This window comes from Phymastichus coffea, unplaced genomic scaffold (assembly GCF_024137745.1).
Source record: "Phymastichus coffea isolate CEN01 unplaced genomic scaffold, Cenicafe_Pcof_1.1 PCOF00022, whole genome shotgun sequence".
Taxonomy (NCBI): domain Eukaryota; kingdom Metazoa; phylum Arthropoda; class Insecta; order Hymenoptera; family Eulophidae; genus Phymastichus; species Phymastichus coffea.
In genome coordinates, this window is record NW_026706833.1 from 518,090 (window position 1) to 542,495 (window position 24,406).

A 24,406-nucleotide genomic window follows, 5' to 3' on the forward strand; every position below is an offset into this window, starting at 1 on the left:
CAAACACATTACACCGCTAGTAATCATCGCGACATCCAAGATAAAAATACAATGCTCAGCTAACTACTCAAACCCAGTACCACTTACCCTTCCGACTCGTCCCCACGAGTAGCACCGCTCCTGCTCCGTGGAAACTATAACACCTCCCCAACCACACTAATAACCATCTTTGACCAAATAGACAATTGGGAATGGATGGAGCTTTTTAACAAAATCGCTGTCAACGCTAGACAGAAATTAAAAAAAAAAAAAAAAAAAAACTCTTCCAGCTAACACCAGCAAAATGCCCCTACCCAGAGTACTTTTCATCAGTCTACTAACTACCGTTATATGCCAAAATCAGCCAACTACAAAGCAATATGATAGTCAGCCTGGAATCGCTTTTGAAAAAGGACCTACCATACGATTTATTCAAGAAAAATGGATTATCACCGCTCTCGACATCAACTTAGTGCTTAACTCTCATTAGAATTTCACCTAAACACTGGAAAAAATATCTGCAGCTTGCAACACAATCGAGATAAACGATTTCATCAAAAATTCTATATACACAGCCTACGAAGAAACAAAAAAACTCCAACACATCAACGAAGCAGTCAGCACTTTTCTCAACGCGTACGCTTTTGACACACCCAACGGGGGGCAGGGTGCCCTAGCATCGCTGGACAGCCTCTTACTCGAAATTGCCGATAAGGCCCTTGAAGATGTCTTGTATATGTGCGAGAGTAATGTGACCGAACAAATGGGCGAGTATGACTTATCTTATATTACCGAAAATAATTTACAATCAGAGACAAATCTTTTGCTTTTTAGAAAATCTCGCGCAGATTTCATTACTAGCGCAATGAGCCCAGTATATAATTCTACACACATTAGCCTTATTTTAGCCGAAATTAACGACATTTTACATAAGTTTACTTACATATCAACTGAAGTACGTAAACTCCTGCAAAACAAACAATTTTCTTTCAATCCACAATTTTTGCTAAACGCGATAAAAACTATCAAGGCAATTACTAATTCAAAGTTGCCAGTACATATGTCAAAAATCAATATCATAACACTACAATAAATTGCAGAAGTTAACGTAGTCTACTTTTGTACGAACATCATTGTCGAAGTAGTTTTTCCCCTTGTCGCAAGCAGCAATACACAGAGTTTCAAATTATATTCGCTGCCAGTATTTCAGTATCCTAACAAAACTAACCGAATCGCTAAGTTCATTAGACCACAAAGTGATTACCTGACTGTAACAGAAGGAGAAGCTACCCATGCCTTTGTAAGCAAGAATTTAATTGATAACGAGTGTAAACGTATTTTTTCCTTCTATCTGTGCCCGCGCCCGACTATACGCAAGCCAAACCATAATTCCTGCGTGTTTAACCTGTTAACATCACCGGAAGAGTCAAACCTTGTATTTTGTCAACTTGAAACTAGCTCCGAAACTGACTATTATCTTATACCGACGTTACAAAATAATGTTTTGCTATACTCAGTGACTCTCAATACTTCCTTTGATATTAATTGTAACGGCATAGTACAACCCTTTCCTTTGAATGGTAACGGATTAATACAGATTCCCCAGCCGTGCGAACTTAGAACAAGCCACAATATTTATTTAGGGGCTAAGAAAAACCTAAAGGTGGAAAATTTTGTAATTCTGGAAATCTCTTTGATAACTACAGACAAAATAGTAATGAAAGGCCCAAACACAAATAATAATCAGAACAGATACGAGCACTCGGACCGAGCGAAATTATTGCACGTATATTTAACTTTAGGTATAACCATTGTAATCGTTGCCGTATCCGTAATCGCAGTAAGTTGCATACTCTGCGCATATAGAGTGTGCAGTAACAAAGACCGCGGGTTCGAAAATATACCAATGCAAAAACTTAATCCATCCTTAACTCCTCAAAAAAGAATGATCTGCAAATCTGCACAGACATTACTTGACGGAAAATATTTTAGGCTACCAATCAACTACGACACTCCTCACTCCCCACCCGTGGCCGTGCAAGTGGTCCCACTCCAAAAATCCGAAACGACAGACACTTCTCCAACTCTTCCCGCTTTCTAAAATAAAATAGGTATAAAAACGCTAACATACCCCCCTGTCATATCAGACACTCCATAAAATCAGCACGATGAAACGCACGGCACCTACCACACTCGGTCGGCCATGCAAGAAGGCTAATCGATCCTAGACGACAGAACAGATATGCAACAGTCGGACGTCGGCAGCAACAATGGGACGACTATTTGCAAGATGGGAGAACCGGAAGGTCCAGACGAGCATGCAGCATCCCGAACTGCCGCTATTAGACGACGATGGAGGCTGGAACTACCACGAGCTGACGCAGTATATTTTCCAGGAGGCTCATCACGGACACCTGCACTTAAGATTCCTCTTCGAGGAAACCTATGGAGGAGAGGGATTCGGACGAGCCCCTTTCAATCCATGCCGTGTGTGCGGGCAAGACACCGCACATTGGCAGGGATGTTTCTTCTGCCGAGCACGCGTCGCAGCCGCTTCAAAGGACCAACAACTAGCCATAGAGGCCGAATGTGTCCGCCCGGAGCATTTTATGCTCAGTAATGCCCCTTGTGCCAGATGTATTGGCAAGGAGTTTTTATGTAGGTTCCAGAGGAGCTTGCAGGATCGTCGTTTGGATCATCGTTTGGAGTTGCTGTAATCCTATCCCCAGTCCTTCCTATTCTTAGAATAATTGAATAATAATAAATAATAATAATAATTGCAAAAAAAACAACACAAAAAAAAAACACAAAAAATATATATATACAGTGCCGCTCACGCACTTTTACCCCCCCACGGGCAAAATCAGTCTAACTTCTAAGTTTTATATCTCTGGTAGAAATTAACGTATAGAGACGTGCGTGGGTGCGTTTGAAAGGTCTTTCAGAGAGCTTTCAAATGATATGAGTCACGGTTGCCATCGATTGTTTTTTTAAATTTTGCAACAATTATGCAAAAATGAAAATTCTGAAATTTTTTTATTATATTTGACAATTAGCCAATTTTGGAAAAAAAATCGTACGAAAATTTGAAGTACACCATTTTTTAGCTATTACCAAGCCCTATCTGAATCACTCATCAAAAATTTATTTTCGTCAAATATGATGCGCGCACGGGCATTTTTTCCTGGAAGTGACAGTTTTTTTCAACATTTTTTATCTCCGTCAAATTGTAACAATCGAAAAAATTTTATAGGAGAAAAAATGTTTGTTTTTTCACGTAGAATACTGCAATAATTTTCTTTTCGGTTTTTCGAAAAATTTTTTTTTTCGGTTTAAATTATTTTTCAAGGTTCGAAAAAAAAAAGATTTTTTTTTTGATGTAATTTACGATACTTATTATGTAGTATTATTGAATGGGTGGAAAAAAATTTTTTTTTGTGGTTTCTCATCTTTTTAGCGTACCGACTGTGAGAAAAAAAAATTGAAAAAAAACGAAAAAAAAAAATTTTTCGAAAAACCGAAAAAAAAAATTATTGCAGTATTCTACGTGAAAAAACAAACATTTTTTCTCCTATAAAATTTTTTTTGATTGTTACAATTTGACGGAGATAAAAAATGTTGAAAAAACTGTCACTTCCAGGAAAAAATGCCCGTGCGCGCGTCATATTTGACGAAAATAAATTTTTGATGAGTGATTCAGATAGGGCTTGGTATTAGCTAAAAAATGGTGTACTTCAAATTTTCGTACGATTTTTTTTCCAAAATTGGCTAATTGTCAAAAATAATAAAAAAATTTCAGAATTTTCAATTTTGCATAATTGTTGCAAAATTTAAAAAAACAATCGATGGCAACCGTGACTCATATCATTTGAAAGCTCTCCGAAAGACCTTTCAAACGCACCCACGCGCGTCTCTGTACGTTAATTTCTACCAGAGATATAAAACTTTGAAGTTAGACTGATTTTGCCCGTGGGGGGGTAAAAGTGCGTGAGCGGCACTGTATAAAACGAAACACAAAAAAATTTTGACAAATATGTATGTAGAATGATAAGATACGCAAAAAAGTTGCAGTAGCGTTCGGAGAACGCTAGTCCCTTGCTCTATCAGCAAAGGACTCCGAGGGGTGGGCATGTCACGTCGATACGAAAGAATAAGTCCGTGACAAATTATGAGTTATGGTAACAAACCGGGTATCGGTAATTTAGTTTTCTATTGTACCAACCCTCCCGAGAAGATTTGTAAATCTATCTAGCGGGATAGATTAGTCTAAGATAAAAAATTCTTATGTTTTCACTCCTGATATTTGATGATTTTATTTTATTAAATTTCTGATCTTAGGAGTTATCCCTGTAAATAATTACACACCTTGTTTTTCTTGTAAACGTTTCGCAATTCAATTTATTGCCACCTCAGTATACATCTGTTAAATATATAAAATGAATAATTTCAAATCAAATATAGTAATAAATTAAATATAAACCTACGTTTTTTAATATGCTTTGTACTGCAATGTTGATTAAAATAAAAATTATTTCCTCACATATATAACGTCAATATAAAATTATAACATCAATTAAATAAAACAATAATTTTTTGTCAGTACGGTATAAACACATCATGTCCAAGCAAATTAAAATAAAACTGATAGAATACGTTTGTATATGCTCCTAGTAAGTCACTCACGCTATATAAGAATAGAAAGAGAAAGATTGAATGGTCTAATAAGAGAGATATGAAGAGTGGGGAATACAAAAGAGGAAAAGAAAGATCAGATCATGTTAATCTCATAATACTATTACTAAATAGACTTAATGATGTTAAATATTCTCGAATATTGGTTGCTGAGATATTTTGTATCTTCTTGTGAATTAATGGTATTATCCGTAATTTTAATGTGTACTGATTCTGCGATGCAGCTTTTTTTGTAATTCTGTTCTACATGTATAATTTTTGTGTTATCCCAATCAAATTCATGTTTCGGATTATTCACTATATGAGCTGGTATAGGTAGATGTCTAAATCTAGAGTTACTTGGATCTTGAATCGTTTTTTTTACCGAATATTTATGTTCATTGATTCTAGTTTTTAGAGCTCTTTTGCTTTCGCCTATGTAGTTAGATGTACATTGTTTACATTGAACATTATAAACTATACCTGTTTTTTTCATATTTTATTAATTTATCTTTACCTAGAACAATAATATTGGATAACTTGTTAGTCATTTTTGGTATGCAAACAAGGTTACTCTTTTTTAATGTTGATTTACATTTATAGAAGAATTCTTTTTCGAATGGAATTGGAAAGTATATTGTCTGTTTTTTGTTATTGTTTTTATTTTGTGTAATGTTATGACTGTATTTGTATTTTCTAATGCGATCTTTAATGCGATCTTTAATGCGATCTTTAGTGAGGAAATAATTTTTATTTTAATCAACATTGCAGTACAAAGCATATTAAAAAACGTAGGTTTATATTTAATTTATTACTATATTTGATTTGAAATTATTCATTTTATATATTTAACAGATGTATACTGAGGTGGCAATAAATTGAATTGCGAAACGTTTACAAGAAAAACAAGGTGTGTAATTATTTACAGGGATAACTCCTAAGATCAGAAATTTAATAAAATAAAAAGATTAGTCTAAGCACGTCTCCATAATATTTCCGCGAATATTACTCATCGCATATTAAATTGGCGAAAACACAGGAAGGGGCATATCAGCCTACAGTATAAAAAGGCTGGATTGGAATTCGCACAAGCAGTATATAGTATACAGTACGCAGGACACAGTTGACGATTCAGCAGTTTGGTAGTTTCGCAAAGTTATTTTTTTAAGTCTAACTATCCGGCTACTTAGAACCGGGATTATACTCTGTTAAGTACTATAATTAATTTTAAACAATAAATCTTAAATCAAGCGCAAATACCTGAGACTGTTCGTAAAAAACCTCTTCTGAAATCCAATCCTAATAAGGTAAGAAACTATTTTATCTGCTTAAAACGCCCTACGTATAATAAAGGCACTATCCCTTTAACCAACCTCTGCTTAACTCCTGACTAAGATCCAAGCTTTACCAACGCGACAATATTTGAATATATTATTACGTCTGGCTGTAACATCTCCTCGCCTAGACATAACATTAGAAATGACAGTGAATCTTGGCTTTGATAGCTCTGCTAATCATTTGAATCCTCAACAAAAATCTAATAGTCCAGATGAAAATATTACCAGTGCTCAGCAGTCTCTTTTTGTTACCTGTTTCAATGTTATTCAAGTTGTCAATAGTTATAACGATAATTATGTTTGGTTAAACCCTACACCTTAAAGCATTCGTTTAACTCGACCACTGAGAATGTCTTTTGAAAAGGAGGATACTGCGGCAATAACAAAAGAGATTGGACGATTAAATGAAGAAATCTTATTTGAAAAAACATAAATTTAAATTGGAAAATGGCAAATCGGTCTGCGCAACATATCTTCTACATAAAACAATGTTTGACGGAAAATGCGTTAATACTTTGGTAGGAAATTCTAATACCACCAGATACCCTATGTGTTTAAAAACGACACACCAATTCGGAAATATGAAAGAAAAATTTATTCCTAATAAAGACTCATTATTATTTGGATTAAGGCTACTGCATGCCGAGATAAAAGCGTTTGAAAATTTATTACACTTGTCATATAGACTAACAATAAAAACATGGGATGTGCGTGCCAATTTGCAGGGTAAGATTATCCTATCATTGGTCATATATTTGTTGACTTATTTGATTTTATAATTAAAGATGATTGCTTATTTCTTAAATTTTTGATTTTATTTCATTAGAAACTTTCAAGCAACAGAAACAGAAAATTCAAACTGTACTATACGATAACTTTGGAGTTAAAGTCGATTTATGCTTACAAGGGCACGGAACGACCAATATGGGCAATCTGGCAAGAAGATGCTTCAGTGATCCTATATTGTTTGCTGATAGTTTAGAGTTGGATCATACTTTAGTTAAAAATATAGCACAAATTTTAATTTGCTTCAAGTCAAAAAACCGATTAGATTTGGATAAACTCGAAAAGTTTTGTTTTGAGACATATGAACTACATTATACATTATATTCGTGGAGTAGGATGAACGTTTTCACGCATAAATTATTAAGACATGGATGCGAAATCTCTCGGAAATTTTCTTTGCCTATAGCATATTACTCCGAAGATTTGAGTGAAGCATGGCACAAATTAAACAGGAGGAATATGATACATAAGGCTCGCCAAGACAGTCGACAACATAGACTTTTGGATGTATTTAATCGAGCCATGTACTTATCAGATCCAAAAATATCACTCTTACATCTTGGAGAACGTTTACAGTCACGAAAGCAAACTTAAAGTTTTTTTATAAGGTATTTTTTTCTGCGATTGTGATATTAATAAATTATAACTTATATTATTATATTTAAATCTATGAAATGATTTTTAATTTGTAGTACTGTAACAATTCAAGATAAAAATAATATCGAGGATGGAAGCTTAAAAGATCCTTTGGATTGCACAATTGACGATGTTTTCAATTTTGAAGATTCTTATAGTGATTACGATTAACGAGGTAGTTATGTATTCAAAATCTACGAGTCTCATGATAGAGGTGAAATAGGTGGAACAAAAAAAAAAACAGATTATTTTATTTAAAAAAAATAGTTCAGTAATAAAAATGTAATAAGCAGTTGATTGATTAAGTATATTTATATATTTTGATTCGCTGAATCTGAACCTGAAGTAGAATCGCTTCGTAATGCTCCGTTCATTTTTTAATCGCGAATTAGCCGTATTTTAAGGAGTATATCGCATTAAAAATGATAACGGAACGTGGTAGGCCACTTCTGACTACGGAGTGGTGTTCAGCGGGAAAAATTACATAGATATAATCTATATAATATGCTTGTTATAGATATTTTCTGTCTTGTGTGCTGAGATTATAGACTCGTTGAAAATGTTGATACTTTGACCTATTTTTTTTTGTTCAAAAATAAACAAAAAAAAATTTTGAATGACAGGTTATTAATTGTTATTGAAAAAGCTACTAATGGCCTATTTACTTTTAAAAAAAAAATTACTGAACCATATTTAAAACTCGAAAAACTCTTTTTTCTTGAGAAAATTTGAACATTGACTTTCATTTTGAAGGTCAAAAGTTTAAGTGATTCATACGCGACCATTTTTCCTTTATTCTACATGATTTCAGCTTTAAAATGCCGTTGGGTTCATTTCGCTAGGGGTATTGGTTCACGATTTATTTCATTTTGGAGATTTGTTTCTGATTTGGAACACTGTGCGCCGTACCTAATACAATCAGATCTACCTTGCAGAAATAGTAGCTTGTAATCAGTTGTGCCAAGATGCTGTGTATCCTTGAAGACGTTCTTGGCACCATACATATGAATCACACTACTCGTTATCCAAGGGAGTTAGAACACACACATATACACGTATACGAACAGACACATACACGCCAGTGAGGTGTATCGCTATTTTCTCCTATCTGGCGTCTCCCCAGGTTGCGAATAGGGAAAAGCTCGCCATTAGTGGAGAGTATCCTGAAAATAAGTAGACGAGGTGGACAGAAAAAATTAGCTAGGAGAAGGAACTTCAATAGAAAAACCAACTATGGATAGTGAGGGTAAAACATTACTACTTCAAACGGACAAGATATCACAACGTAATTCTGCCGTCGATTTCAATCGAGTGAAAGCTCCGGTAGTTGAAGCAGGCCCTAAGAATTTTAGGAATGGCAAAACTCACGCTATAAGAATAGAGGTATTCAGTCGGGATATAGCAATATCTACGATATTAAATGCTGCGTTAATGGAATCAAACTGGAATAGATACGTAGAACGCATACAGGATCAGCTTGATCGGTTAGGCGTAAAAATCAATAAGCTCATCGATTTGGTAAGGAACAAACACAATGTCCACAAACAGATTAAAGACCTGGCTCGTAGTAACAGAGAATTATACACAATGGTATGCCTGGCCAATGACAACCTACAACAGTATCAAAGATCGAGTATGGAACTTAAGGTTGCACAGACTACCCGGAGTCTGCGCAATAGAAGAGGGCATGAAGACACTAAGGAGGACACGATTTTTCTTCAACTACAGGAGGTTAAGAAAGCCTAACCGTAGAATCGGAAAGTCGTAGAAGAGGCAACAAAACAGGAGAAAACCACCGATAAGGGCAAAGCAGAGAATAGCGAGTGGTGCCAGATCACCAACAAAACGGAGAAAAAAATAAAATCCCCTGAGAGAGAAAGCCACTTAGCACGCATAGACTAAACTCTACAGTGATCAAGGCCAAAGAAAAGTGTCCTACGCGAACATTCTAAAAAAGATAGAAAGCGATCCAAAGCTCTTCGACCTCAAAAAGGAGGATACTAAAATTATAAGAAACGCTGGTGAAGCCTTAATATTAGAGCCAGACAAGAGAAGCATTAGAGCACAGGAAATTGCCCACAAGATTGAGGGAAGGGTTAAGGAGAAGGTATCTGTTATGTCAAGATCCCAGCTTACCACGCTGGAGATCAAGGACATTGATGAGGTCACTATGGAGGACGAAGTACGGGAAAACCTATTCGAATATCTCAAAGACAGGACAAATGGGTCGATATTAATGCGATTCCTGCAACCAGTGCACAGAGGAACGCAAACAGCGGTAGCAAGTGTGGAACTTGGCCCGGCCACGACTCTGATTAGAGAAGGCAGAGTCCGCGTTGGATGGATGAACTTCCGGGTTGTTGGATGTTGGCGAATCGGCCACATTGTAGCTATATGCGAAGGGATAGATAGGTCAAAAGCCTGCAGGCGCTGTGGGGGTACGAGCACGAGGCCGTGTCGTATAAGAAAGACTCATGCTGCTTGCGGTGTAAAGAAGCAGAAAAAATCCAAAGCACGCAACGTACAGCTATGCATGTCCGCTTACCCAAGAGTACATAAAAAGGTTTAAAATGATGAGATTTTTACAGTTTAATCTAAACCATTGTGAAGTAGCACAAGATTTTTTGGAACAGACAGTCCGCGAATCTTCCTTAGATATTGCTATCATCTCAGAGCAATAGCAACAAGAATAAGAATACCATGCAACAATGGTTAACCGACCGGAGCAATAGGCAGCTATTTGAGTTAGTGCGAACAGCCATATACAAGTACGCCCACGCTATCAACAAGAGTTTTGCACTTAGGTAAAAATGCGCTGAATATACATCTTTAGCCTATATGCTCCTCCATATCTCACTGAAGCCTAGTTCGCAATACTACTTACCAGCGTAGGGAACGAAACAGCCAATAAAAGACTCCTTAACATAATATAGCTTGAGAATTTAATGCGTGGTGGTCGTTCGTTTGAGTTAATACCTTAATCAACGCCAGTGGAAATACGAGAGGTGTTCAAAAATAAGACACTTATTTCTTGACTCAAAAGAAATACACTTTGACCAATATAGGCGCTACACTGTTGTTCACTGCTAGTCTAGTAATCTTGAAGCTCCCTGTGACTGGAACAGCGAAATTCCTCTTCTACAATACTGGTGTTGATGGTGATCCATTGACTTTTGCAATAGATTCAGGAAGAGGGTTGAATGAGCCTATAATTTATAGTCGAGAGTTACTAGAATGAAAGCGCTCTCCCTTTCCCTCCAAATTATCTAAAAGATAGATAAAAATTAGCCCATGAGTTGATGCCCTCTTATAGATAAAATTTGAATGATCTAAAAATGTTTTACATCATTATACTATTTGCCATTTGTTGTTACTTATTACATTGAGAGAACAAAGTCTCACCAACAATCGTGATAGAAGTTAGCGCAAAGCAAGTGTCAACGAGTCTTAAAACCTTCATTGAGAGGATAGAAAACAAATTCTAATATTTAAAAATTCTATCTGTCAAACCGTAACTTAACAAAGTGTTTGCTAATCCTATTTTGAAATTCGAGAAAAAATAAAGAAGAAAACGATGCTAAAACGAGCACTTGACTGAACGAAGTGAACATCAAAACAACCAACACCCGACTCAACATCGCTGACTTATAACCCTCTCTCCAAAAAACTTAGAAAGAGGATAAAGAAAAGACAAAATCAGGCTAAGCGACCTGAAAACCAATCAAAAAATGCGTCATGACTTTCAAATAAGCTTGAAAATTAATCAAAAAATCAAAAATTTCAAATAAAAGAAAATTGATAAGCTTGAAAATCTGAACGGCGAGCTACTCAAAGTAATTTATACTTTTCAATACGCTAAGGAATCCTGCCCTTAGCAATCGAAATCATCTAAAACTTAAGGATGCCTGACGATCAACTTCTTTGATTTGTACACTAACGTATTTACTACCATTTTCCTATCGCACTATCAACACCCTTACCAATTAGTCGAACTCTTTTTTGGAGAGGTTGCGTGTTGTCAGTCACAACTGTCTTTTTCTCAGCTCTTACGCCGCTAGTTGAAATAATACTACGTGGTATTTCTTTTTTCTTTCAAGGTAATGTGTTGCTGGTCAAAACTATATTGAGCTAAGCTAATTGCAGTCTCTTTTCCATATGCACACCTTTGCATTAACGAATCTCAATCTATTATATTCTCAATAATTTTGGACTCGATAATTCTTTGTATTCTAATTTTTTTTTCAATCTATTAAAAATGAAAAAATTTCATTATTAATTAAAAATTCAAGTCATGAAATGAACATTTTTTTTTTAAATAGAATTTTAATAGTAGATACTTATTTTTCTTAAAAAAAGAAACATTTTTTTCTAAGGAGTTTTTTTCTACGTGTCCACTTTCGAAGATAGAAGAACTTCAAAAAAGAGTGATTTAACAGACTTTAGATCGGCTCGATAAAAAAGAATTTTGTTCCATTCATTTTAAAGAGAAAGTAAATAATATCCATTCCATTTTATGTTTTAAAAATCTGCAGACTCATTCTAAAGTTAGATTTTTTTGTGGTTTGAAAAAATGTGATCCAGTTTTTTAGTGTAAAAAATGCTATTTTCCATCGTTTTAAAAAAAACTAGCGAAATATGAAAGGTATTGCTTTACTTTTTAAAATGAGTCTCCGCGGGTTCTCCTCCGAGTTTTTCCGAGCGAGCTACAAAACTTTGAAGTTTGATAATTTCAGTATAGGCTGGCCAAAAGCGTATGCATACAACTGTAGTTAATTTATGACTCTTGAACTTTTCCTATTTTCGAAAGCATTTAAAAAATGCTTTTAAAAATAGGAAAAGTTCAACAACTTATTAAAAGCTTTTCTTTGAATGCTTTTAAAATATCTTAATTGCCAGCACGTATTGACGACCCTATCTACATGAGGCCTGCAATGACTCAGTCGGTAAGGCGATAGACTCGCACCCGGTAGGCCAGGGTTCGATTTCCAGTTCCTGCTGATTGATACAAGTACCACTGAATAAAAGTTTCATGTGTTTTGTTCTCAAATATATTATAAGCCTCCGACACTGATTAGCACTAATAGAGCATAACTAGAGCGGCGTTAAAAAAATTAATAAATAAATCAAACAATTTAAAAAATATATAAAATTTATTAATGTCGTTGCACTTGCGTTTGTAGTGATTAGACTCGATGGCAACCGCGTAATGATTTATTTAAGAATTGTAACGAAAGCTTGTTTTTTATCGATTTTAAATTGGGCAAGTGAGGCGCACTCACTCATAGCAATCGAGGCGAGCAGGGGAGGAAAGGTAAAGAAATGAAAGTGATTAGGGAATTATAGACACAACAAAAATTTGCATTCAAATCAAATCTAATTCTAATCAAATCAAAGTAAAATTCCACTTAAACTTCAAAACCGTACATGAACAACCACAAAAAGAACAAACCGCATTATTCTACTTATAACCAGCTTTCCAAATCTCAGCCTAATGAACATAGCGGTGTTAAGAATACATATTAACACTATAGAACAATAGAGAACAAAGAACAAATTAACTAACTTATCGCGCTTACAAATCTAAACAATATACAACATGCGTCGCCCGGCAGAAGATCGCCTTGACGACGAACCGACTTAGCCTACTTAAACTAAAAGGAAAAGCCGCCCGGCGAGGGATCACCTGGACGATTTTCTATTTGAACAATTTATGATGCCGACCGTAATCAGGGCAGGTAGCAAGGCGTGCACACGCCTTGCTACCTATCTGACTCATACAATTACGCGCTGTGCCATACCGCTGAAGAGAAAGAGACAGAGAGAGAGAGAAAGAATTTAGTTTGCGAGCCTTGACCTTCAATGCAGGAACGGGAGGCCTGGCTGCGCCCTGCGGACGATGTTGCTGGCCGTCACTGGGCAACTCCTGCCGGTTTCTCCGGGTAGCGTTCCGAGCAGATGCTGGAACAAAGCAATCGTCCTCTTTCTTCTTGATCCTTTTCGGCTCCTTGGCGGCATGTGCGTTCGGCTGACCTTTTGTTCTCAACTGTACTTTCGACTCTGCACCGCTGACCGTCTAAACCGTCTTAATAGCTGATCGACTGGAAACTTTCTTACTGACTGCTTGACTCACTACTGTCTGTGTCGCTCGTTTTTTCTTCCGTGACAGCTTCTTCCTCGTTCTTTCTATCCCCACTTGACCTACTTATTAGGTGGCGCGCGACCAATGCGCTAATTGATTCGCGACGCGCGCCTGCCTAATCCTGCGTGGGGCACGCAAGCCCCTAACTCTCTCTCTCTTTCTAACACCTCTATACTCTGTCGTCAGCGTAATAGCTTCGGGTCGACGCGACCTCGCTCGGCAATCGCCATCGACTGAAACAAAGACCATGCATTAGGCGCATTCTTAAATGGAGTATTCCATTGGGACGATTGGGCTTTAGTTCCAACGTCATAACCATAAACCCATGATCCGTCACCAGTTATAACTCTTTTGAGCATATCAGGATCATCATTGACGTCATTTTACAGCTCTTGAGCGATTCTCCTTCGAAGGTTCTTTTCTTCAAAATTAAGCAGTTTCAGAATAAATTTTGCTGCTACTCGTTTCATGCCCAAAATTTCAGAAAAAATTGCATGGTCCGAGCCAATAGAGATGCCGACATCTTCAGCCACTTCTCTAATAGTGATTCGATGACTTTTTAACACCATCTGTTTCATTTCTTCAATACTTTCATCAGTTATTGAAGTGCTGGGGCGTCCAGAGCGAGTTTCGTCGTCGGTGTCTCCTCGGCCATCTTGAAAGAGCTTATACCACTTGTAAAGGTTTTTTTCACTTGAAGTAGATTCACTGTATATCACTGTCAACATTTCAAATGTTTTGGAGCACTTAATTGCATTTTTACACAAAATTTTATGCAAACTCTTTGATCCATTGTTTTCGACAACAGAAAATCGCTGAGTACAAAAAACACGTCTAATGTTTCTGTCTCGCAAAAAAAAAAAGTAAACATATAAACTGTCTGAAACTGTGAGCATATGTGAGGGACATAATAAAAAAAATATCGATGATCGAATCTACGTAACCCACCCAATTGAAAAATTCACCTTAATTTTTTAACACACCTCATATAAATATTTTTACATAACTCTAAGCATTACATTTATAGCGTACGAACTCTAAGTTTACTGAAATGATTGTTACACATAAGGTTAACACTTAGATGTTTCGAAACAATCTGGATAGTGTTTTCATTACTAAATTCAAGTTGTGTTCTTTTTATCAGCAGATATAATGTATTTATTATTAAAATTAATAAATATCTTTAATGTTGTTTTCACAATATACTACTGCTATATTGTTATAATAGTAGTTTTTAGCTTTTTCTCAATTTTTGTAGAACTATTATTCTATGGGGAAACATGTCTATTGAGAAACATGGAAAACCATCTTGCATTGGAAGTTTAACGTGTCGTTCTAATTCTCGATATTTTAGCAACCTTCAATTCCGCGAGTTTACTGTTCGCGAAACTGACTTCCTGATTTTGCAATTTTTCTATGGTACTAATTATGCAGTTTTGTTTTTATTTAATTCTCCAAAGCAAGTATGCTGTACCACCCGAGCCGCTGTATACTTCTCAACTTCTGCATCGTACGAACAGCCATCGTACCGAGATATTCTCCAAGAGTTTCTAGCTTGTTGATTTCTTATCCCTATACTTCCCATATTCTTTTGTCAGCAGGCTGAATTTTTAGCTGTTCATAGAGAAATTTTGCCCGATGAGCTAATATGATCGTGAAAAGCTCGGTTAATGGGCACGTGATATTTATGCGGGATTTTTTGGTATTATCACTGTTCAGGGTGAGGTACTTGTATAGTTATCTAAGGTTGTACATTTAATAAATCGTACACGTTAATTATCTGTACTATTGCGATAAATCGCCGACCAAAAAGAAACAAAACTTGTTCGATTAAAGTTAAATCAAATTTAGATTAAATTTAAATTATTTTAGTATAATGAGCCAATTTAATATGAACAAAAGAGGAAAACGATAAGCTACGTATAGATTTGCAGTTTAAAGTTACACTAATTTATCGGTTTTCAGATTATACAGATAAACAAAGTACATTTCTTTATCGGATGTAGGAACAAGTCTGTGCTACTATAAATAATGACGTCATAATGTTACAAAAGATGTTACGAAATAATATTACTTAATGACGTCCCACAGTTGTGTAAAAATTTAGAATAAAAATTACATTAATTTTTTTTTTAATGTTTAAATAATCTAGGCTGATATGACGTCTTTTCTTATTTATAATAAAAATTTTTTATGAATTTATATCATTTGGTAAATCGACGGAGTTTATTTATTAATAAAATAATCGGTTTTCTATCTTATTAAATACCAAATAAAGTAGATAAGCTATGTATACTTCAAGCCATTTTGTGGGGGGTCCAGGTGGCTTGAAATATACATAGGAGTTTGCGCATGCGCACGCACGCGCAGTCTGTTCGTAATCTTTATTTTCAGTAGTAGTCAACATAGCTATTTCAAAATATTTAGATGAATTTTTATATGTATTACTATCAACTTCATCTATACCTTTGAGTTCAAGTTGCTTCTGTTTATCTTTAATTCATGTAAACAATTTTTGTACATTTTTTTACGGCTCATACAAAGTCAGCTCAATTGCAGTAATGATATATACATAATGTTTTTAATAGCAAAGGTAATTCTTTCAATGATAGACATCTCATGTTATTTTCAAGATCTAAAATTTTTCTATAAAAAAAAAGTTTCTAATTGATAATGATTTTAATTTCTGACAAAAATTGATTTTTATACTTACTCTTTAGGTAATATATTTTGTAACCATTGTTTCTTTTGCAATCCTTTTATATAAATATTTCTAGAATTATGTAAATGATTGTTCAATACATGTGGTCAAATTTTATACGGTATAATGCTAAATTTCCATAATATAACATGATGAAACATTTCTAACAATTTATTCACTTTACGATGTATGATAGGAAGTTTAAGCCATTAATGCGGTGGTTTAAAGAAAAGCATAGTTGGAAAAGTACAAACATATAAAGGTAAATAGGTGAGTTCTTTACATATAAAATATTCGTTTGAACCTTGAAAGATTTGAATATCTAATACGTAATCCATTTGAAAAGATGAAGAAGTTGATGTGAACTCTACGAGATAGCCAAAGCCGTTATGAGAGTACATACATGTGTTTGTTCTATATAAAGCCCATACCTCACCATTAGAAAGTAAAGGGCGTCATAGTCACCATACCCCCCCCCCCCTCCTGACTTATACAGGGTGAAGGGCAAAGTCATTTTTTGAATAGGAACCCATATTTTTGATCCCGGATTCGGAAAGAGCGGAAAATTCTACGTTCAGATAACGTATTATGTGTGGGGTGCGGTTAACCCCCCCCCCCCCCGCCTAAGGTCATGTAGGGGTCAAATTTATGATTTTCTTCATCTATGCACAGGGATGATCGGGCAAGGGTAAGGTTAATTGTAATAACCCAATAACTCCAATATCCAATAACTCGATAACCCCAATAACCCCAATAACCCAATAACCAAGAGATATTTTGAATAAGGACCCCCATTTTTTATCCCGGATTCGAAAAGAGCGGGAAATTCTACACTTAGATAAAGTATTATGTTGGGTAAGCGGTTCACCCCCCTTCCACCGGGGCAAGGGTGAGGTTAATAAGATATTGATTACCCAGCCAGTGAAGGCAAGGTATTGATTACCCAGCCAATGAAGGTATGGTATCGATTACCCAACCAATGAAGGCAAGGTATTGATTACCCAGCCAATGAAGGTAAGGTATCGATTACCCAGCCAATGAAGGCAAGGTATTAATTACCCGGGCAGTGAAGGCAAGGTATTGATTACCCAGCCAATGAAGGCAAGGTGGGAATGCTCAGCCAATCAAGACAAGACGTTGACTACAGATAGAGTTATGGTCAAGATTGTAACACAAACATTTATCTCATAAGATGTTCAAAAATACCTCCGTTCAAATTTATGCAGTGTTGAATTCTACGTTCAAAATTCTCAACTTTGGACATCAAAACGTGACGCGGAATAGCTCTGCAAGCTTGTATGATGCGTTGCATCATATCATGCCGTGTTGTTGGTTGCTGTGCATAAACAACATTTTTCAAATAGTCCCATAAAAAGAAATCTGGACTTGTCAGATCTGGTGATCTTGGACACCACTCAGTAATGTCACTACCAATGCCTATCCATCGTCTTCGGTATTTTTGGTTCAAGAAATGACGAACCATTAGTGAGCGAAGACGCGGTGCATCATCTTGTTGAAGCCATAATCGTCTTCTGGTTTCCAAGTCCACATCTTCTAATATTTCTGGTAATTCATTCTGCAGGAAATCAAGATATGCTGCGCCGTTGACATTCCCATCGAAAAAATAAGGTCCTATCAGATAACCATTTATTATACCATACCAAACTACGAGGCTCCATCTATGCTGATTATCAACATGACGTACCCAATGAGGGTTCTGGATAGACCAATAATGACTATTATAGCGATTGAGTTGCCCATTACCATGAAATGTCACTTCGTCCGAAAACATGTCGTATCTTAAAAATTCAGGATCTTCACGAATCCTTGCTTGTGCCCAATTGCAGAATTCGAGTCTGCGGCGGAGATCATCTGGCATCAAAGCTTGAGTCAACGTTATGTGATACGGATGAAATCTGTACAGCCGCGAAAATCTAGCGGCTGTTGATCTTGGGATTCCAGTACGTCTCTCAATTTCATGAAACGAGATATGATGATCCAAATCATCCATTGCCAAAACGACGAGAATTCGTGGATCATCGTTGTTCAGCATCATAATGCGACGACGATTTCTGCGTATTCGGGGTCGACGTCTCTCTTTTTGTTGGATGATTCGGATTCTCACGTGGTTCGGGTAGTGAAGCCTCCCTGGGTAATTTTGGCGGTAATACCTTGCCGCAGCACGATATCGGCCTTGACATGCCCCAAGAGACAACAGAATATCAACAATTTCGTTTCTCGAATAATCCGGCATATTCCCTCCTTTTAAGTTAACTAAGAAAATTACCCTTGAACTATCCTGAGAAGTACTGTTGGCGAATCACTATTGTCATAAACAATACTAAAAAAGTGTTATTAAACAATTTAATTGAAATTTTGTAGGCTTGTCCGGAATCACACCAGAAAAAAGGATGGAAATAACATGTTATCCCACAAAATGGAAAATGACACTTCTTATGAAGGCTTTGAATACATGAAGTCGAGTTTGAAAATCAACCTGAAGTTTAAGCTCAAGGTCAATGTTGTTTGATCCTACAATTTTTTTGGGATATTGGGATTATTGAATTATATTGGGGTTATCGGGTTATTGGATTATTGGGTTATTTGGGTTATCGAGTTATTGGGTTATTACATTTAACCTTACTCTTGCCCGATCATTCCTGTGCATAGATGAAGAAAATCATAAATTTAACCCCTACATGATCTTAGGCGTGGGGGGGGGGTTTACCGCACCCCACACATAATACGTTATCTGAACGTAGAATTTTCCGCTATTTCCGAATCCGGGATCAAAAATATGGATTCCTATTCAAAAAATGACTTTGACCTTCAAATGATCTTGAAAATGAATCTCAAGGTCAAATCGGATTTCATAGAAAAGTTGCCCCCATTGTCCCAAACAACTGTTGTCTGAACAATTTTTTGTACAACGCCAACCGTCGAAAATTTCGGGGTGGATCCTTTAAAATGGGACACACTGTATAGTATGATTATAAGTAGTTTGTATGAAATTCCAACAATGTATATATATTTTTTTTTTTATTCAAAAGCATTATATACATTTATTACATAATGGCTTGATAATTTTAAACTAACTTTTTAACATCACCACTAATTGGATTATATTGTACAATACGATCGCGTAATATTGAGCCGTAGGCCGCAGTATCTTCAGGAAAATCGGTCCGAGTTTCAAATTCTAGGCGAACATCGACTGGTGCGTTTTTTAATGTTTCATTTTGATTGGAGCAGTCTATAACTGTTAGCGGTACTTTGTTAATGAATTCTTTGTTATTGAGTAACGGATCGTTTTCTTTACCATAATAAGCGTTTTGAAAATTAGTATATACTATATATCGTAGAGAACAGCATACTGATTTTGATTAATGTTCACATTGATATTTCTATATGGATAGCATTGTAAATGGAGAAATAGCTTTACATTACTAATGTCACAATGATCAAAATTACTAGAATTAATGCTCGCTAAACTTTTACGTTTAGTTTGAAGAGCTATAATAAAAAAGCGAGGCTTTTCCAATTGATTGGAAGTCTTAGCACTCCAAACATGCTTTGATGTACGAGGTAATATTGCATACTCGTACATTTTTCAAATATGGTCATTGTCATTGCGCGTTCTCGTTGAATCTGATGGATTAATTTGATTTTTGCTTTGTCGCCAAATATCACATATGGCATCAACCGTTTAACATTAGTTGAAGTAATTTTTTATTTTCTGAAGCGGTAATATTCCCTCTTCGTTTACTACAAATAGCATTAAATTAACATTCAAATCATCTCTCGATCTTCTGAGAATAAGTTCATGCTTGACGTTGACTACAATTTTCCGATAATCTTCAGCAAAGCCCATCAACATACTAAGCGGGATTGTCACATCAAAATAACCTAGAGCATTACATATCAAAACTTCATTGTTATCACCATTCCAACCGGTATTTTCAGTGATAGAGTTTTGACATGAATTGAGTGAAAGCCAACTTTTCAGGAGGTTCGTTAAGCCGACATTTTTTACTTTATTAATTTCAATAGCATTGATTTCATATCGCATTTTGTCGAAAAAATGACAGAGGGCATTGTTGACTAATAATGTATTCTCTACTGGCGCAGTACCGTCCGGCTTGGTCAACCAACAAAAATATGAATCATACTATGTGATGGAAGCAGAGATAAATCTTTATGTTCAAGTGCTACATGAATTTCATCGCTATTATTGAAATATGATAATGAAGAAGATTGGTGTAAACGAACTTCATAATTAGCTATAGACTTATCGAAAGTGATATCTAAATGAATGTCTACGAGGGGGGTCAATAAATCTTTACAAAAAGAAAGAAAAAAATGTTTTGTGTATGTAATTTTTTTAATTTTTCAACATAATCTCCTTGAAGGTTGATATATTTTATTAAACGGCCTTCCAGTTTTTTTAAGCCAGCAGAAAAATATGATTTCTGAAAACCCTCAAAATAGGCATTTGTTTCGGCGATGACTTTTTCGTACAACGTGAATCGTTGTCCGGCAAGCCATTTTTTGAAGTTAGGAAATAAGAAAAAGTCACTGGGAGCCGAATCAGGCGAATATGGTGGATGGTCAATTAATTCGAACTTTAAATCGTTAATTTTTGCCATCGAAACTGCACATGTGTGAACTCGAGCATTGTCTTGAAGAAAAAGGCATTTTTTTTTGTTCAAGTGAGGATATTTTTCTCTGATTTTTTCTTTGAGCTGACCTAATAATGACGCATAATATTGTTCAGTAATCGTCTGGCCCTTTTCCAAGTAGTCGATGTAGATGATTCCGTACGCATCCCAGAAAATCGTGGCCATAATCTTGCTAGTTGACTTTACTGTCTTTGCCTTCTTTGGGGCTGGTTCTCCTGCGGTAATCCATTGTTTGGACTGTTCTTTGGTTTCAGGAATGTAGTGGTGTATCCATGTTTCGTCTACAATTACGAGTCGACTCCAACAATCTTCCGGATTACGACGTATGCGTGCCAAAATAGCCTCAAAGGTGACCACGTGGGTTCGTTTGTTTTCAACAGTGAGCAAACGCGGCACTCATCTTGCTATTTTTTTCATCCCCAATTTTTCATGCAAAATTGAAACAATTGTACCTTTTAATACCCCTATGGCCTCAACTAATTCATCTTTTGGAGTTGTACGGCCGCGTTTAAATTCATTTACCCAGTTATAAACAGTCTTAAGCACAGGGCCAGACTTGCCATGAACGGCGCTCAACTCAACTGTGATTTCTTTTGATGTGAGGCCTTTCAAATGAAAAGGTTTTATCACCGCTCAAAACTCTGTGTTTTTCATTTTTCAAATAAACCAATAACTTTTTGTTCAACAAACGCTGACAAAAAAACGACTTAATAAATCGAGCTGAAACTTTGTTCGATATCTAGTTAGTAGTATTGCTTGCGTAAAACATCATAATTTATGTGGGTAAAGGCACCTAGGCAGGCCTACTTTCTATGTATGTATATGTATATGTATTCCAGGGAATGAATGGATGTCCGTGTGAGAATAACTATATTTATTGTCCAAAATACATGTGCTGACACCATGACGGTCCGTGAGGCAGTGCCCCAACGTTCTCTCGTTTGCCGCTGCGGCGCTTTGTGTCCCCCCTCCTCTATCGAGAGAGATGGAACATCGCATACCCTACACACCCCCCCGCCGAGAGACGTTATCGTAAAATGAATGATAACATTGAATACAGATTGAGTTGTTTTTACAATGGAGAAGTGAGACTTAAGCCTAGAGTGGTGCTTAAAATTAAGGTAGAACAATCAGGCTCCACGATTAGAAGTGGAACTTCTTTGCATTTATGAGTCGGCCGCGAAATTGACTTTTTTCTTACGCGCATAAGTTTTTAACGCCGATTGACTATGAAGGCTGATTGTCTTGATTATCGCTGTTTATAACTAGATTATTGAGATCATCTGGTAGAAAGAAAGCGGGTTTTAATAATTCTATAGAAACGCTACGTTTATTACCGTGTACATCAATATCAAAAATACGGTCAGACGGACGGTTTAGTATTTTGTATGGAGCATTGTATGGTCTTTCGAGCGATTTTTTAGTCGTGTTTCTTAAAAATACGTGAGTACAGGAGTATAGATCTTTAAATACAAAAGCGCGTTTTTATGCTTGTGCCTTACAGGAACTGGACGAATTAAACGCATGTACTCGCGAAATTCTTCGATGAAAATGTTCGGATCAGGCGTAAAATCTTCTGGGAGGAAAAATTCGCCAGGCAAACGAAGCGTTGTGCCAAACATGAATTCTGCAGTGGAAGCATTCGTATCAGCGCGAACGTGACAGCGAAGACCGAGTAGGATCGTAGATAACGTGCGCATTCAATCAGTGTCATGATGACACATAATAGCGGCTTTGAAAACACGGTGCCACCTCTCAATTAGACCATTTGCCGCTGGATGGAAAGCGGTCGTGCGAATTCGTTGACAACCAATTAAAGATAGTAAAGTCGTAAATAAACGCAATTCAAATTGTGAACCTTGATCAGAAGTTAAAATTTTGGGTGCACCATATCGAGATACTCACGAGTCAAAAAATGCTCTACAAATAGTGTTGGCAGACGTTTCCTTCAGGGGAACCGCCTCCACACACCTTGAGAAACGATCTATCATCGTGAGGACATATTCAAAGCCATTGTGATTAGGGAGCGGCCCTACAATGTCAATATGTACATGGTCAAAGCGACCATCCGGTGCAACAAAGTGTTCTGGTATGAGTTTGACGTGTCGCGAAATTTTGGATTGTTGACAATCCAAGCAACCTTTGTACCAAGCAGAAATGTCGCGATGCATGTCAGGCCATACATATCGTTGTCTAATAAGTCGATCAGAGGCTTTGGGACCAGGATGAGCTGCATTATGCATAAGTTCGAAAACTTTTTTACGCAGCGTTACTAGAATGTAAGGACGAAGAGCTTCACCTGACAATTCACAATATAAAGTGGTGTGGGCAGGACCCCATTGAATTCGCTTGAAATTAAGGGAAGTGTCGGAAGATTCAAGAAGTAATTTGAGTTGTTCGTCAGTTTTTTGTTCTTGCGCAAGATCAAGCAGGTCAAGTTCCGATGGAAAACGAATCGACTCAATGCGTGAAAGTGAGTCTGCGACTAGATTTGCTGATTCTTGTATGTATTCAATACAAGTGGTAAATTGAGCAATATAGGAAAGTTGGCGATTTTGTCGAGGGGACGATTTCTCTGATTTTTTTAAAAATACATAAATTAAAGGTTTATGGCCCGTAAGGATTTTAAAATTGCGACCCTCAACTAGATGTGCAAAATATTTAATTGCTTCGTAGATGGCAGTAAGCTCACGATCGTAAGAGCTATATTTGCACTGAGCAGGGGAAAATTTCTGAGAAAAGAAACTTAAAGGTTCCCACACATTTTCGGTCGATAACTGTTCTAGAGCTGCACCCATGGCAAAATCGGATGCATCATAGACGATGCGAAGTTCAGCGTCAAAGCGTGGATGAACCAACAGAGTCGCATTAATGAAGTCATTTTTAACTTTTTCAAATGCTTTTAGCGCCTCAGGGGTCCAAGCGATTTCACGCTTGTCGTTTTTGCGGGGATCGATAAAATACGAATTAAGAGGTGCCTGAGTGGCAGCTGCGTGAGGTAAAAATTCACCATACCGAGAAAACGGCGTAGTTCTAAAATAGTTTTAGGCTTTTGGAAACGGCTAATGGCTTCGACTTTTTTAGGGGTTGGGCGAATGCCCTTTGAATTGATGATATAGTCAAGAAATTCTAGTTCTTCGACTGCAAAACGCTTTTTTCGACGTTGAGTTGAAGGTGGAATTTTTTGAGTCTTTTAAAAATTATGCGAAGATGTTTATAATGTTTTTCAAGAGAGGAAGAGGCTATGAGTATGTCATCAATATAGATGTATGCAAAGTCAAGGTCGCCGAGAACGGAATTGATGAACCGTTGGAACGATTGACTGACGTTCCTAAGACCAAAGGGCATGTACATGAATTCAAACAAGCCAAATGGCGTGATCATGGCAGTCTTAGAAATGTCTTCGGACGCAATTGGAATCTGGTTAAAATCTTTACGGAGATCCAGTGCGGAAAAGAATTTTTTACCGTATAAGTTG

The 24,406-nt window shown here is 36.5% G+C and overlaps 1 protein-coding gene across 1 annotated transcript in view; it reads right to left on the reverse strand.

Annotated features, from left to right (window-relative positions):
• Nucleotides 1-24,406, reverse strand: part of LOC131675456 (long-chain-fatty-acid--CoA ligase 5) — a 688,157-nt gene that overhangs the window by 410,870 nt on the left and 252,881 nt on the right. The gene's annotated exons all lie outside the window — the stretch shown is intronic.